The sequence below is a fragment of the Mauremys mutica genome, chromosome 8 (genome assembly GCF_020497125.1).
Source record: "Mauremys mutica isolate MM-2020 ecotype Southern chromosome 8, ASM2049712v1, whole genome shotgun sequence".
Taxonomy (NCBI): domain Eukaryota; kingdom Metazoa; phylum Chordata; order Testudines; family Geoemydidae; genus Mauremys; species Mauremys mutica.
The window spans coordinates 82,458,141-82,472,550 of NC_059079.1; the positions used below are offsets into that span (position 1 = coordinate 82,458,141).

Genomic DNA, 14,410 nt, shown 5'->3' on the forward strand with positions numbered 1-14,410 from the left:
GTTGTTTAGTCTGGAGAAGACAGAGTTTTCAAGTACATAAAAGGTTGTTACAAGGAGGAGGGAGAAAAATTGTTCTCAATCTCTGAGGATAGGTCAAGAAGCAATGGGCTTAAATTGTAGCAAGGGAGGTTTACGTTGGACATTAGGAAAAAATTCCTAACTGTCGGATAGTTAAACATTGGAATAAATTGCCTAGGGAGGTTGTGGAATCTCCATCACTGGAGATTTTTAAGAGCAGGTTAGACACTTGTCAGGGATGGTATAGAGATAATTCTTTCCTGCCATGAGTGCAGAGGACTGGACAAGATGACTTATACAGACATTTGAAAATAGGTGTAAATAGATGTTTGAGATGAGACAATATAACTGATAGCAAAATACCATATCTACAATGGTGGGAAGTCCCGTATGAAGAAGCTACAACACATTCCTGTTTTTATATTAAAGATAGTGGATGTGATTCATGCCTTGACTTCTGCCCTGGGAACCCAGGCTCAAGTCCTCCAGATGTGGAAAATCCATTTGCAGCAGTACAAGCCATTTACAACCCCAGGTCTGCTTGGAGATCTGGAGATGGCCAGCACAATCCACAAAGTATGCAGGGTTAGAGCATCTGCAAGATGCATGGATTCAGGTAGCATCCACTTACAAGGATCTTATGTATATGTGATAGGGTGACCAGATAGCAAGTGTGAAAAATTGTGACAGCGGGTAGGAGGTAATAGGAGCCTATATAAGAAAAAGACCCAAAACCCAGGACTGTCCCTATAAAATTGGGACATCTGGTCACCCTAGTATGTGACCAGAGAGTTTGAAGCTACTGTCCCTAGGCGAGGTGTAAAGGTACCAACTGGCCCCTCCCACACTGTATCCTTGTTTTAGTGCAGATGCCCCCAAGGGAGGGGATGCAAGTTGCATCCTGTTCATCTGAGAGGTGTATCAAGATAAGGACATATTTCTTATACTGAAGGGCATTATTATAGATTCAGACACAAGTACAGATACCTCATTAAGATGGCGAAGAAAGTGGTTAGTTTAAAGCTGACAAAATAAACCTAGTTTTGTTTCAGGTAATACATCTGCCTGCTATTACTCCCCCTGCATATTTGTGACTTTAATGAGACTTGGGAGTTTCCTAATTTTCATCCATTTTTTCTCTCCCGTTACTGTTTGAAATGCACAGAGGGATTGGGTGAGGGGCATTATCTATCTAGTGGAAACCGAACTTGACAGTATTTTGTATAGCCAGATTCATGAAATAAACTAAATGTAAAAAAGGAAGGGGGGAAAAATGTTCTCTTCCTTCAGATATAGGGATATTTGGGGTTATTTTGTCACTATAGCGTGATAAGCAAGCTTTCAGACAAGTGTCGTTTTAAGTTGATGGTGTCTCCCTCCTTAAGCACAGTCATTACGCAATAGGAATTTTATGAGGCATTTAAAAGGTGAGGCTCTTTTCAGTTATCGACATGTCATTTTTGCACAATACTTGGACAGCTCCTGTCAAGGTACAATTGCAGAATTCTCCTTTTTGGAAACTTACTTTTTGATTTGAACACAGAGATCACCACTGACAGTTACTAGTAGACTTGGGGAGTCTCTGAAGTGCTCAGAATCAGAGTCAACCTTGTTTGTCCTTCTGTCTCATTATGTGAAACATCCCTGTGGTAACCATTCCTGAAGATTCCATTCCTTCTCACTGTACACACACACATTCTTAAAGGACTGTACCAACTGACTCATGTAAGTGTTATTCCACTTGGAGGGTGGGCTCTAACTACATGTGACTTTCCCATGTGTCCATCTACCTTTCATACTGTTAGTGCACATATTACTAAAAGTTTCTTTCTAAAGAAATTCCAGCCGCAAAACAAATTAAGGTTTTTAAGCCAGGCTTCAGGCTTCCAAGCATAGACCCAGAATCATCTGAGGAAGTTAGTAACACTTAGATTTTTGTGTGTAGCAAAATAGTATTTCTATTACAGGCCCAATTCTATCTGTGGGAGATAGCACTACGAGATTAGGTCCTTACTCCAGGCAGCGTCTGCATGACTAATGAAGTTGCACTCATGAGGTTCCCCCTGTTCTGTGATTAAGACTGAATGAGCATGCTGCCATGCATTCATGGATGCTCCTTTGAGACAGACCTCAAACATCTCATCCTCTACTCCTCAGACCCTCCTTTAGTTTCCCTGTGCCCCTACAAGTACACAGACAGATATTATGCTCATTCTATACACTGCGCATAAACCAGCACCCTCAAAAATGAGCTACCTTCTGTGAGATCGTATGTGGCTAGAAGGAAGGGGCACTACTCAGGCAGCAAACAGTTCACAGTTTCTTCCAGACTTACAGTGAAGGGTTTGCTTACTGGTAAAATAGCTGTATAAACTGGGGAAGCTGAGCAAGTCTTGTTTTCTCCTGTCCAGCTTACTGATACATTAGGATGCCTTCTCAGATTGTCAGTTACCTAAGGGTCAATCACATAGATCCAAGTAATGGATGCAAGGAAGTGTTCCTAACATATCCCACTATGACATGGCATATGTATAGCATTTCTCATCATGAAAGAGCTGAATAAGCACCAATTTAATAGAACACAGTACCACTGTGAGATGGGAAACTGAGACAGAGGCTAATATCAGGTTTTACTATGGATCCAATTCATTCCAGCACCAGGACAGCAGAAAGCAGTGTGTGCCTCCTCTGTACATGGGCTGGCATGGTCCCAGTGTGGGACCTATCGGCCTCACCACAGCCATGAAATAGTCAAAGCATAAAAATATTCAATTCACGCCTCTTCCACATCCCAGGAACACTTGCCACACCAGAAACATGCAGATGCAGAGTAGCCAGCTGTTCCCCAGACAACGAGGTCCAGCCTGAAGAGCAGTGAAGGATTAGCCACTGGGCCAACAGGGCCCATGCCCAAAAAATACCTACACCCTGACCCGCTCTGCGGGCCTGCCCAGCGCTCCTGCCAGGGTCAGGGTGTGAGGTCTTGTCTTGCCCTGTTCCACCCATCCGCCTGGTGCTCCTGCTGGGGAGCGTGGGAAGCCCCCATGCCCTGACTCTACTCCCAGAAGGAGTGCCAGGCAGAGGGGCAGGGTGGGGCCCCCACTTGCTCTGGCCCAGGGCCCCACAAACCCCTAATCTGCCTCTGCTCAAGACGTGCCTTACCAAAGTTGCGCTACCAACTTTGTCCTAGAGTAACCAGTGTAAATTGCCCAGGGAGCACTGGTGAATCAGTCCCTGTGTATTCACTCTGGGAGACTAACTTTGGTGTCTTAAGATCTGCAGGCCAAGCTATGCCCTAGGTTACACTCATACAGCCCTACTGTCACCATACTATTGGTTCAGTGATACCTCTGCAACTCCACTAGCCTTCAGTGTGTGAGAGTAAGTGTAACCAACTGGAACTTGATGAACAATCCTTATTGATGCATAAAGAAAGAGAATCCTGCTCACTCTTAGCTATGTTGGCTCTACAAAGATAATAGATGTAAAAAGAATTTTACTGGTGGCAATTTATGAAAAAGTAAATGACTGAACTGACTCAGATTTTAAGTTGAATTAAAAAGGAAAAGGGTATTTACTGAAACTGATCAGATGTGATAAGGAAGATGCTGAAGGTTTGCCTAGATGAGGAAGGGACTTTGAGGTTAGGGGTTCATTGACCCTGACCTCTCTCCTCCTAGTTTCGAGAAAGCTTCACTGAATCACCCTGCAGGGTGCTGAGCATCCTCAACTCCCCTATAATCCATGGAAGTAGCATCTCCTGGGTGGTGCTTAGCACCATGCCAGATAAGACCCTAACAGAAGTGAACATGGAACCCCATTATGCCATTTTATAATCACTTCTTAGAGCAGAACCACAATGTATAGGATGTGTCCAAAGTCACATCTCAACCAGATGTTTTATATGTAATCTTAACAAATTTAAACTCTAGAGATCCCACGCTCCAATCCTGAGCTCAGACAGCGCATAACGCACTTTTTAAAATGAAAGTTTCTCAGTTAAGAAAGTTGTACATTTGAAAGAGTTTGTATTCAGAGACTGATCTGGCTGGAGAGAAGCACATTTTGCCATGTTTTAATCCTCAGATTCCTACTCACTTGAAAGAAGTTTCATTTTTAGTCAGGTTCATGCTACAGAATAATGCTGTTCTTATGCAAGAGACAGTTCAGACTAAAGGTATCATTAAAACAGATGGGTAAAGTGTAGCCATCAAATGTAGTTCAATAAAAATATCTGGCGTTCCAAAAGAAGGCCCAGTCCTGCTAGCTATTCCATGTGGGTGACCCCTGGAGGTTGGCTTTAATGAGACTAGATCATATTGTATCATCGGGGGAGAGATTATCTAAAATCACCCAAATGATGTAGGAGCAGGTCTCATTGAATTTCATGTCTTAACTTTGAAGTCAATGGCACTTGGGATCCAAAGTCAATTGAGTACTTTTGAAAATTAATGACAAGACTCCAATTGATTTCAATGGGGGCAGGATTTCACCCCAGGTATGTATGGCCCAAATCTGCAGTGAGCCAAGCACCCTCCTCGCACACTGAAGTCAGGCTTTGAGGGCACTCATCCACTAAGGGTATGTCTACACTACGAAATTAGGTCGATTTAATAGAAGTCGATTTTTTAGAAATCGATTTGATACAGTTGATAGTGTGTGTCCCCACTAAGCATATTAAGTCAGCAGAGTGCGTCCACAGTACCGAGGCTAGCGTCAACTTTCGGAGCATTGCACTGTGGTAGCTATCCCACAGTTCCCGCAGTCTCCGCCGCCCATTGGAATTCTGGGTTGAGCTCCCAATGCCTGATGGGGCAAAAACATTGTCGCATGTGGTTCTAGGTACATGTCGTCAGGCCACCCCCCCCTCTGTGAAAGCAACGGCAAAAAATCGTTTCTCGCCTTTTTTCCTGGGTTACCCGCGCAGGCGACATACCATGACAAGCACGGAGCCCGCACATCTCACTGTCACCGTATGTCTCCTGGGTGCTGCTAGCAGACGCGGTACTGCAGTGCTACACAGCAGCATCCCCTTGCCTTGCCTTGCGGTTGGCAGACGGTGCAATACGACTGCTAGCCATCGTCGTCCCATGGGTGCACCTGGCCGGCCTCGGTTAGGTCGGTCAGGGGCATCTGGACAAAAATGGGAATGACTCCAGGTCATTCTCTTCTTTAAGTTTCATCTAATGGAGATTCAGTCCTGCCTGGAATATCATGCCAGCTGGAGGCTTCTGCCTCAGGCTGCTCTCCCAGTCAGCAGCACCGTGCGGTTGCACCTACCCCGCCTACCCCTTGCTCCCATGGCTCATGAAGCCGGGACAGTAGTAAGGAGCAGTTCAACTATAGGCTGAGCAAGTGCATAATGGTGGTAGAATGTCCCTTTGGATGTTTAAAACCTTGCTGGCAAGGTTACTGACTCAGTTAGACCTCAGTGAAACCAATATTCCCATCGTTATTACTGCTTGCTGTGTGCTCCACAATATCTGTGAGAGTAAGGGGGAGACATTTATGGCAGGGTGGGTGGTTGAGGCTGCTAAATTCGACCTAAACTCGTAGTGTAGACCAGGGCTAAGGGTTGGGTCCTAAGGCAGATTTAAAAGGATACTTTCAACTAAAGAGGTGCATGTTTTAAACCCACATTTATTACCATCACCTAGGAATTCTCAAATGGGAAGGTGTTTTGTTTGTTTAAGTCTCCTTTGTCACTGTTATACCCTTTTGTGTGTGTTTCTTACACAGGAAAATGGAAATCTATGAAGGTGGTTGCACTTCTATTTATAGTCCTGTTCACATTCAGGTCCTTAGTACTACAGAGTTTGGCTTTTCAACAGCAAGGGAATGATTCTCTTTAAAAAAATTCTTGTCATAAAAGTGTGTTTTTAAATTGAGTAACTTCTACTGATTTTAGGGTTATTAAAAATCTTGTGCTCACAAAATATATTTTTGGGCTCGCTTTAGAGAGGAGTGTTCTTTTTAGAGAAACAAAAACAATTAAATTACTCAGGTGTTTCAACTGTTTTTGTACCATTTGTCCCAATACCAAATAACTGGAAATGGTAGTCAGCCAGAGTCAAATGACAAGCCAAAGCACTGAGTACATGTGATAAATCACATACATATTTTTATTTATGTGATTTATCATTGCAGAGCACTAGTAATGAAAACAACCAAAAGTCAGTCAACCGCAACAAAAATTTAGACATTACTTTTATCACTCTCTTTTGCTACCTTGCTGGCCTCATCTTCATAATGAAAGCACCACTACAAATAGAACGTCTATCTTTGATTAAGGGAGCATAGCAGAATTTCACTACATCAGTAATAACGAATGTACCATTCTAGTTTTCTACGGCGAGTTCTCAGAAAAGCCTATCTGCAAAGATTTTTTTTTCTGTTTACAAAAAGGACTAATTTTGTTTTTAAGAAGAACTAAACTGATTCACTGGAAAGATTAAAGACCCTACTCTGATTGTTTTTATTTGTTATTTTTCTTGAGGGTGCTGAGGATACTCTTCCAGCAGGCCAGAGATATCCCATGAGAAGATTGAAATGCCTTGTGACCTTGGAGAGACAAGATGGATGCAGTAATATCTTTTATTGGACCAACTTCTGTTGATGAGCGAGACAAGCTTTTGAGAGACATCCTTTTTCAGGTCTGGGAAAGGTACTCCCAGTCTCACAGCAAAATGCAAGGTGGAACAGATGGTTTAGCATTAGTTAGTAGATATTTTAAGAGACCATTCAATGCAAAGTGGCATGTTAACACCTCTGCAGTCATAGGGAAAAAAAGAGAGGGTTAGTGGGTTACAACGTGTTATAAGAAGCCATAAATCCAGTAAAAAATAACAGGAGTACTTGTGGCACCTTAGAGACTAACAAATTTATTTGAGTGTAAGTTTTCGTGGGCTACAGCCCACTTCATCGGACGCATAGAATGGAACATATAGTGAGGAGATATATATACACATACAGAGAACATAAATCTAGGTGGGAGATATTTAGAAACAGGGAGAGCATAGGCACAGCATAATAGCATTGTGGGTTTGAAAATACCAGGAGATGGGCAATCAGCTGAGAAATCAGACAGCACAGCACTACTCACATTCTGCATGGAAGATTCACCTTTACCAAATCCTCTGTAGAGCACCTCGTGGGGGCCTCTTGGAAATCCTTTTGCATATGAATTACCTAAGGTCACATGAGATGTTTATAGGTGGGAATTAAACCCAGATCTCATAAGTCTCAGTCCAGTGCCTTACATGGCCATTCTTTCCTTTCCCAGTGATGGCACAATAGTTTTGAAAACCAGAGGAATGAGACAGTAAGCCCCCCTGCTTAGGCTACAGGTGCTACTCAGATCTGGGGCCTACTTGTTCTCACCCCCTAGGACAGGGTGAGGAAGCAGCAGAACAGTAGTGGGAGAGTCTGACAGGAGCTAGTCAGTAGGGGAGTCAGAAAGGAATCACCAACCTTTCCTTCTCTTGCAGCTGTTCATGAAGATACACTGAACATCACCTCTTCCTAACTAATCAGCTCCAAATACGTATTTGAAAACGTAACTCATCAGGAGTCAAATATCAGAAAGACAGCCAAAAACTTACTAGAGAATGAATTTCAGTACTGCTCTAAGTCTACTTTAACCAAGTCAGATACATGAAGACTTCCATTCCATGCTTAAGAAAAAGGCATACACAGAAAGATGTGCTAGAGATCTTAGGCTTTTTTAAATAGTGTCCATTGGTGTAGTATCCAAACAGTTCACAGGTTAATTACATCTATATGGAAAGGTCCATAGTAGACATCATGGAGTCTTCTACTCTTTTCTCTTTAGGAGATATACTTATATACACACCTATGCATGTATTTTGTAATACACAAATACAGTTTTATACACAATAGATTAACTCTCTGTAATCCAGAGAGTTTTGGAAGTTGACAGATAACTGCAAGAATCTCTCTGCTTTGTTCTGGCAGTTGAGATAAAAGAAACATGGAACAATAGCCAACATCTGATTGACATATGATCAGGTTGTGCACACCTCCAAATGAACTGTCATGCCCAGCACCATTTGGTGAGCTTGCCCATTAATGTTTTCACAACAGAAATCTAGCACAGCACAGATCTAGCTCATACAGCGCTCGTACACTGCTATTCCAGACTCATCCCCAGGAGTATGGCCCTAAAGTGACATAGCCATGATTTCTGGCTGCAATTCTGGCCCCCAAGTTGTTAGTTAGCAGTACTTGGGGGCAGAAGAAGGGGGCAGGGATCTCAAATTAAGGATAGGAGGTTTGGGATCAGTCCTAGGCATCCATTAACTGAGTAATGAATGATTTATACGGAATTTATAAAGTTTATAAGAAGTTTAAGATGATAAACCTATTTATATTTTATTGGACACAAAAGCACAGGAATATTTCCCCTCATTTTCTGGATTAACCTGCTCCATTGCCTTTCTCTACTACTATCAACCATTAACTCTGGTCATCACCTACATTTGTCATTGATCGAGAAGCACTTCCAGTAACCCAGAGGGCACAAGTAACCTCAGCCAGACAGTGCCTGACAAGAATGATGTTCCTGTTAATTATAGCATAACTCAGTGCTTCTAGACCACTAGAAGTCATTCACAAGCATCTGCTGAGAAATCACCTATGTTCATCTCTTCTCTAGCTGCCTTACCTCTACTTGAGAGAGAAAAGACATTAGTGTAATAAGAACAGGCGTACTAGTGTAATAGTTTCAGTTGGAATTTCAAGACTAATTTTCTTGGCACACAAGGTATGTGTGTCTTTTGTTTCACTGCTTTCCTTTCTCCTTCCTTAATTTCCTCTATAATCAGCCCCAACTTTGATGCAATTGCCTTCAATTGATACAGTTCATCCCCTAAGTGGAACTGATCAATTAAATATTTTGGAAGCTGGTGTTAGTAAGCTTTTAGGTGGCCCAGAATTACTTGTTCTGAAAAGCTTCTATCTTTTAGCACATCTCACTTGGTAACCATGCTATTGAATTGTGCATAGTGAGCACAGGATATAATATGCTGTTGCAGAGATGAATTTTGTTAGCATATGAAAAAGGCTCCTGCATTGTAAGAGAATACACTTATATGAAGTAGCTAATTTAGGATTTTAGATTAGTAAAAAAAAAATCAAAGAAAACAAAATTTAAGTTAGTGCTATTCCTCATGTTCTAGTGCAGGAACTAGAAAGTTAAGAATTAAACATCTCCTTAATTTGTGAAAGATTTTATGGCTCCATATAATTCTTGAATATTTATGCATCAAAATTTTTTATGAGTAAGTTACCCAATGCAAAGGGGCATACAGACAGTTTCCTTGATTCAATATTGCAAGTTATGTTGATTTTTAATGTGTTCAGTGTTTTTTCTGTATTTTTCTATTTATCAAGGCAGCTAAAGTCAGTGGGTTCATTTTTATTAATTCAGATATTATATAAACTGGTGCACAATCTTGTGTAAACACTATTAGATCAGAGAGCCCTTCATTTCAAATTATGAAAGTCTCTATATATTCCATCCAGCTCCTCGGTTGTCAATCAAAAACCTCGTTATATATACACACATCTGAAGGTAAATACATGTATAACAAGACTTTTGATTGACAGGCAGTTTGTTACACATGGCTGTAACATCACATCCATATACAATAAGGTTTTTGACTGAAGCTACAGAATAATGGGAATTGTACCTCTATATATCTCAGAAGTTTGCTAATAATACACTCATAATGTATCAATTTGGCACTTATAATAAAAGCTCATTTACATTTTAAGATACAAAGTCATCTTTATAACCTTTTGGTTTCAGTATATCTTGCTGGTGCCTAAGAGTCATATCCGAAGCCACACACACTGCTTGCTGTGATGTGTCTATGTACTGCACAGTCTGTGTAGCTCTCCAGTGCCAAGAATCCCTCAGATAACAACGGAACTTCAAATTTCTACATTTCACTTAAATCCTCTTTGACCCCCATGCCACATGGCTCCTCTTATACCTTCAAAGAAATAAAGGGAGGGTTTATATTTGTAATCTTATTTAATGAATTCAGAATTGTTTTCTGAGTAGATCACATGAACTCACATAAAACCTTTTACGATACTGGCTATCTATAAGTGGCAGACCTCCAGACTAGGGTATTTCCTACAGTTCACTGGACTGAGAGTTACAGCCTACTGAATAATTGACAAATAGAACCCTTGGATCACTCGGGCACATTGTGTCAGATTCTACTTAAGACTGCGGCATTAGCATTAGAAGTTAATTGCTTAAACAACTTTGCCTTTTTTTTTAATTATTTTTATTTCCTCCTCCACCAGATGAGTTTCTTACAAAGCCCGTAGGTTTCATGGGCAACAATTCAAACGCGACTATGTCATGCATGCAAGGTGAAATGTCTGCAAGTCCTTGCACCACTTTTCTTGCAAAACTGGAAGATTTTTTTTTTAAACCCTAGGTTTGTAGGAGAAAAGAGGAGCGAGAGTTTGGTTTTGTTTTTTTGCGGGTGAAGCAGAGAAATAAATGTCAACGTATAGCCTCACATTTCTACCAGGTCTTGTTCCTGTCAAATAACAAAATCCACAACTCAATTTGTGTAATCTCATAAGATTTATTATCTACTGGTTTGAGTAGGAGACCCACTGAGTTCTAGCTTTGCCAGTGTACTAGCTATACGATAACCTTGGGCAGGTTAAATTAGTCTCCGTTCCTTAGTCCGCCAATCTATAAAGTGAGCATAACAACTGCTATTCATCACATGGATGGTAGGAGGCACACTATTTGTAAAGAGCCTTGACAATGTCTGATGAAAGGCAATATTAAAGTACAAATAATTATTTTACATGTCTCAATCCTTCTAAAATAAATAAAAGTAATGCTGCTTCTTAGATTCACGGTGACAGTTTGGTCTAGATTGGATAGCACAGTTATCTCAGCAAGTAGTTTGCTAAGACTATAGAAATCCTCTCTTTACAAGAGCAATTGTGAGGTTTATGCACCTACATATTTATTATTCAGTTTTCTGCTCCAATCCTCAAGAACATCAGAGCAGTTAATCACTATAGTCACTTGATTTTCCTTCCGAGTGCCTTCTCAGAGTGGATAGAATTACCTCTGGAGGCAGGAGGGGTGGCAGCAAAGAGGCTCTTTTTGATGGTATCCCCGCCAGGTCTTTCTTCACGCAGTCACCATGAACCTAAGACTACTAAACACTCCCTTGGATTCCAACTCCAACAGTTTAGTGAAGAGGTGATGAGAACAGAGTGCAAGACCCATGATCAGTATCCACAGAAGTGAAGCAACAGCCATGCATGTGGCCAAATTGTGCCCTTAGTTACACCAACCCCAGCAGGATTGCAAGACCTTGCTATGATCTTTTGCTAAAACGTTAGCATAAGAATTGCCTAATCCCATGTGTTTTAGGTGGCTGAGATAAGGTAAGAGTTCTTTAAAATCTTTCTAGACTGGAGTTCATATTTCAATAGCCACACTACAGTGCAGTAATCTGCAGCATCGGTAATTAAGAGGGACATCCTTCTGATAAACTCTGAAATTGGAGACCCTAAGAACGATTTCCAGTAGCTGTCCAGGTGCAAGTAAAGCTGCCTTTGCACTTTATGAAGAGACTATGGGTATGTCTACCTAGCAAAGAAAAATCCACGGCTGGCCCATGCCAGCGGACTCAGGCTTGCAGGGCTGTTTTATCACTGTGTAGACTTCTGGACTTGAGCTGGAGCCAAGGCTCTGGGACCCTGCAAGCTGGGAGGATCCCAGAGCTCAGACTCCAGCCCAAGCCTGGAAGTCTACACAGCAATCAAACGTCCCCACAGCTTGAGCTCCATGAGCCCGAGTCAGCAGGCATGGGTCAGCTGCGAGTGTCTAGTTTCTGCATAGACGTAGCAACTTCAAAAGTATTCCATACTAGAAATTACATCCGAATAATTTGATTTTTATTAAACTAAATAATGTATATTAATTTTTTTTGATGGTGTGATGCAACAGAGTTGTCCGATGGGGTTTAACTTTCTAATCCAGTCTGTGCATGCATTGCAAGTTTGCAGCCTCTTTACTTATTCCAATCACAACTTTTACCCAAGCTATTTCATAAAAAGGTGTAACACTTGGGAATGTTCTTATAAGATATGAACACTAGCAACAGCACTGTGAAATGTTAAAAATCCCTAAAATAGATAAATGCTTACAGACACAAACTGTGAGTCAGAAAGTTCTTTCCAGGCAAGCAGGGAGAATTCTATAGGAAGAAAGGACTTAAACAACATGAAATTTACATTTCCTTATCTACACACTGGGGAATTTTACAGTCAAGTTCTCAGTGGTTTTGCTTAGTGAAAAATGCTACTCACAGCTTATCACAGAACCATATAGGAAACTGAATGAGAGATCAAAAGGTAAAAGATTTCAAAGACTTTAACTTGGACTTTGTTCTAAGCCTTGAGTACAGCCACTCCTGCTTCACATTCTTCCTGAATTTCTGGCTCCCTTAACACAGAACTTTGATGCTTGTGAATTTGTATGACATTACAGGCCTGACCCTGGTGTCACTAAGATGATGGACCCGGGGAGCAGGATCATTCCCTTTATCTACTTTAAGGCTGAAGTCACAGCTCTGGCAAATGCTGCAGCTCATTTTAAAACTTCTGTTTGAGTGAAACAAATCTAAGAATTATGCCCTGTAGTCATGAACTGAGCATACATCAAAACCAGAATAAAAAGGTCATTACAAGTGATGCAAAGGAACACAGACAGCGGTATTCCTCAGGACTGGTTTCCTTAATTACCATTGATGTTAACACTACCCATTCCCCAGCCTCCTGAATATTGCAGAAAGGAGAGAGTTTCCCCCTCCTGCAGCTTCCCTTCTTTGGGCCCTCCTCTACAGTGAGTAGTTCCAATGTCTTCCTCAACAGCTGTTCATATATTTCCCAAAGGAGTAGCAGAATGAAACTGACTTGATTCCTGACAGTTCCACTGGTTCCCCAAGGGTTCCCAGTAGCAGGAAAGAAATTAACTATTCTCAAATTTCACTGAAAAGCTCCTTGGCAACGCTATGAGAAGCAAATGGGCTGGAGCCATCTTTGCACAAACTGAAGAAGAGACCACAACTTGTGGGAGGTTCCTTTTACAACTAAAAAGGCTAAATGAACTTAATGTCTTCATAATTTTCTAATCCCTCATCTCATCATCCCTCTATTATACAAAACTCACTGTCCTGAATAGCGGAGCCAGAATCTATACAGAATCATAATGTAATAGAGGGAGATGGTCTCAAGTCACAACATAGACATAAACTCACATTTTAGGGTTATCAATAATAAGATGATGGAATAGATAGTTTTAGGAACCCCACACTTGTTTTACAGTGATCATAATTCAGTGCCTTCCATTCTAGCTGGTAGTCTGAATTCCAGTTCAGGAAACTGTTTTGGAATTTGGTGCTCTATGTTAGCATGAACATGATAGCATTCTCTCTTCAGGTGAAGCACTAAAAAGCACAACAAAAATCCAGTCAGTAGTCACTAATTTTGTACAATTACCTGAAATGTTTTACTGTGCTGTATTACAACATGGAGAAAGGCTAATGCTACAGCTTCAAGAAAGACTAACATGCAACTGGGCTGGTTGTTTTAGGCCATGAAGGATTGTCTTTCAGCACAGATGGGGCCAAAATACTTTCTTCAGGTTTCACAGTGTTGCCGCCACTGCTAGATGCACTGATGTAGACTGAACACAAGTAGCTGCCAGTGTTTTCACTGTGTATATTCCTGCTTTGATCAGCACCACCATACAGTGATTTAGAGATTGGCAGATTGCCCACATTAGCACTCTCACCACTAAGGCCATAGTGGGAAATCTTAAGTTCAAGTCAAGCATAGGCATGTTCAAAATATACTTGGGTTATGAAACAGTGTCATTAGTTTTGAAAATAATAATGTCTTGATGGTGACATATGTAACCCTCCAGCAATGATTACAGGGAGCAGCTTATGGGAACTGATTAGCTTTGGCAAGCTGTGTAGCCTTCAAATTTGAAGCACAAAGTAAGCAGAGCACTCCAGCCAACTCTTTAGGTTTCTGCTGAAAGGGGCTCCGATACTATTGTGAGGAGCTCAGTATAAATGCTATTAGAGTCACACATAGATACTGGTACATACTCAAGGTTTCAACTGCTTCCTTTGTTCACTCCTGATTTATCTTCTTTCATTCTGTTCCTTGTGCCTGGAACAGCCTCCCAATTAAAGTGAGCAAAATACCCTTCCCCTTGCTCCTTCAGAAAGCCTCAGAATATCTCGTTCCAAACACACATTGGCTCTCAAGACCATGTAGTCTGTCCTCATTCACAAAGCTATTATGAATG

The 14,410-nt window shown here is 41.3% G+C and overlaps 1 protein-coding gene across 2 annotated transcripts in view; it reads right to left on the bottom strand.

Annotated features, from left to right (window-relative positions):
* Positions 1-14,410, bottom strand: part of WWC1 (WW and C2 domain containing 1) — a 146,730-nt gene that overhangs the window by 79,545 nt on the left and 52,775 nt on the right. The window contains exon 1 of one of the 2 annotated variants that reach the window (XM_045027916.1): positions 1,544-1,654. The exons of the other annotated variant lie outside the window; for it this stretch is intronic. The gene's annotated coding sequence lies outside the window, so the exon portion shown is untranslated. Of the gene's footprint in view, positions 1-1,543; positions 1,655-14,410 lie in introns of those variants that run through there. 2 annotated transcript variants of the gene reach the window in all.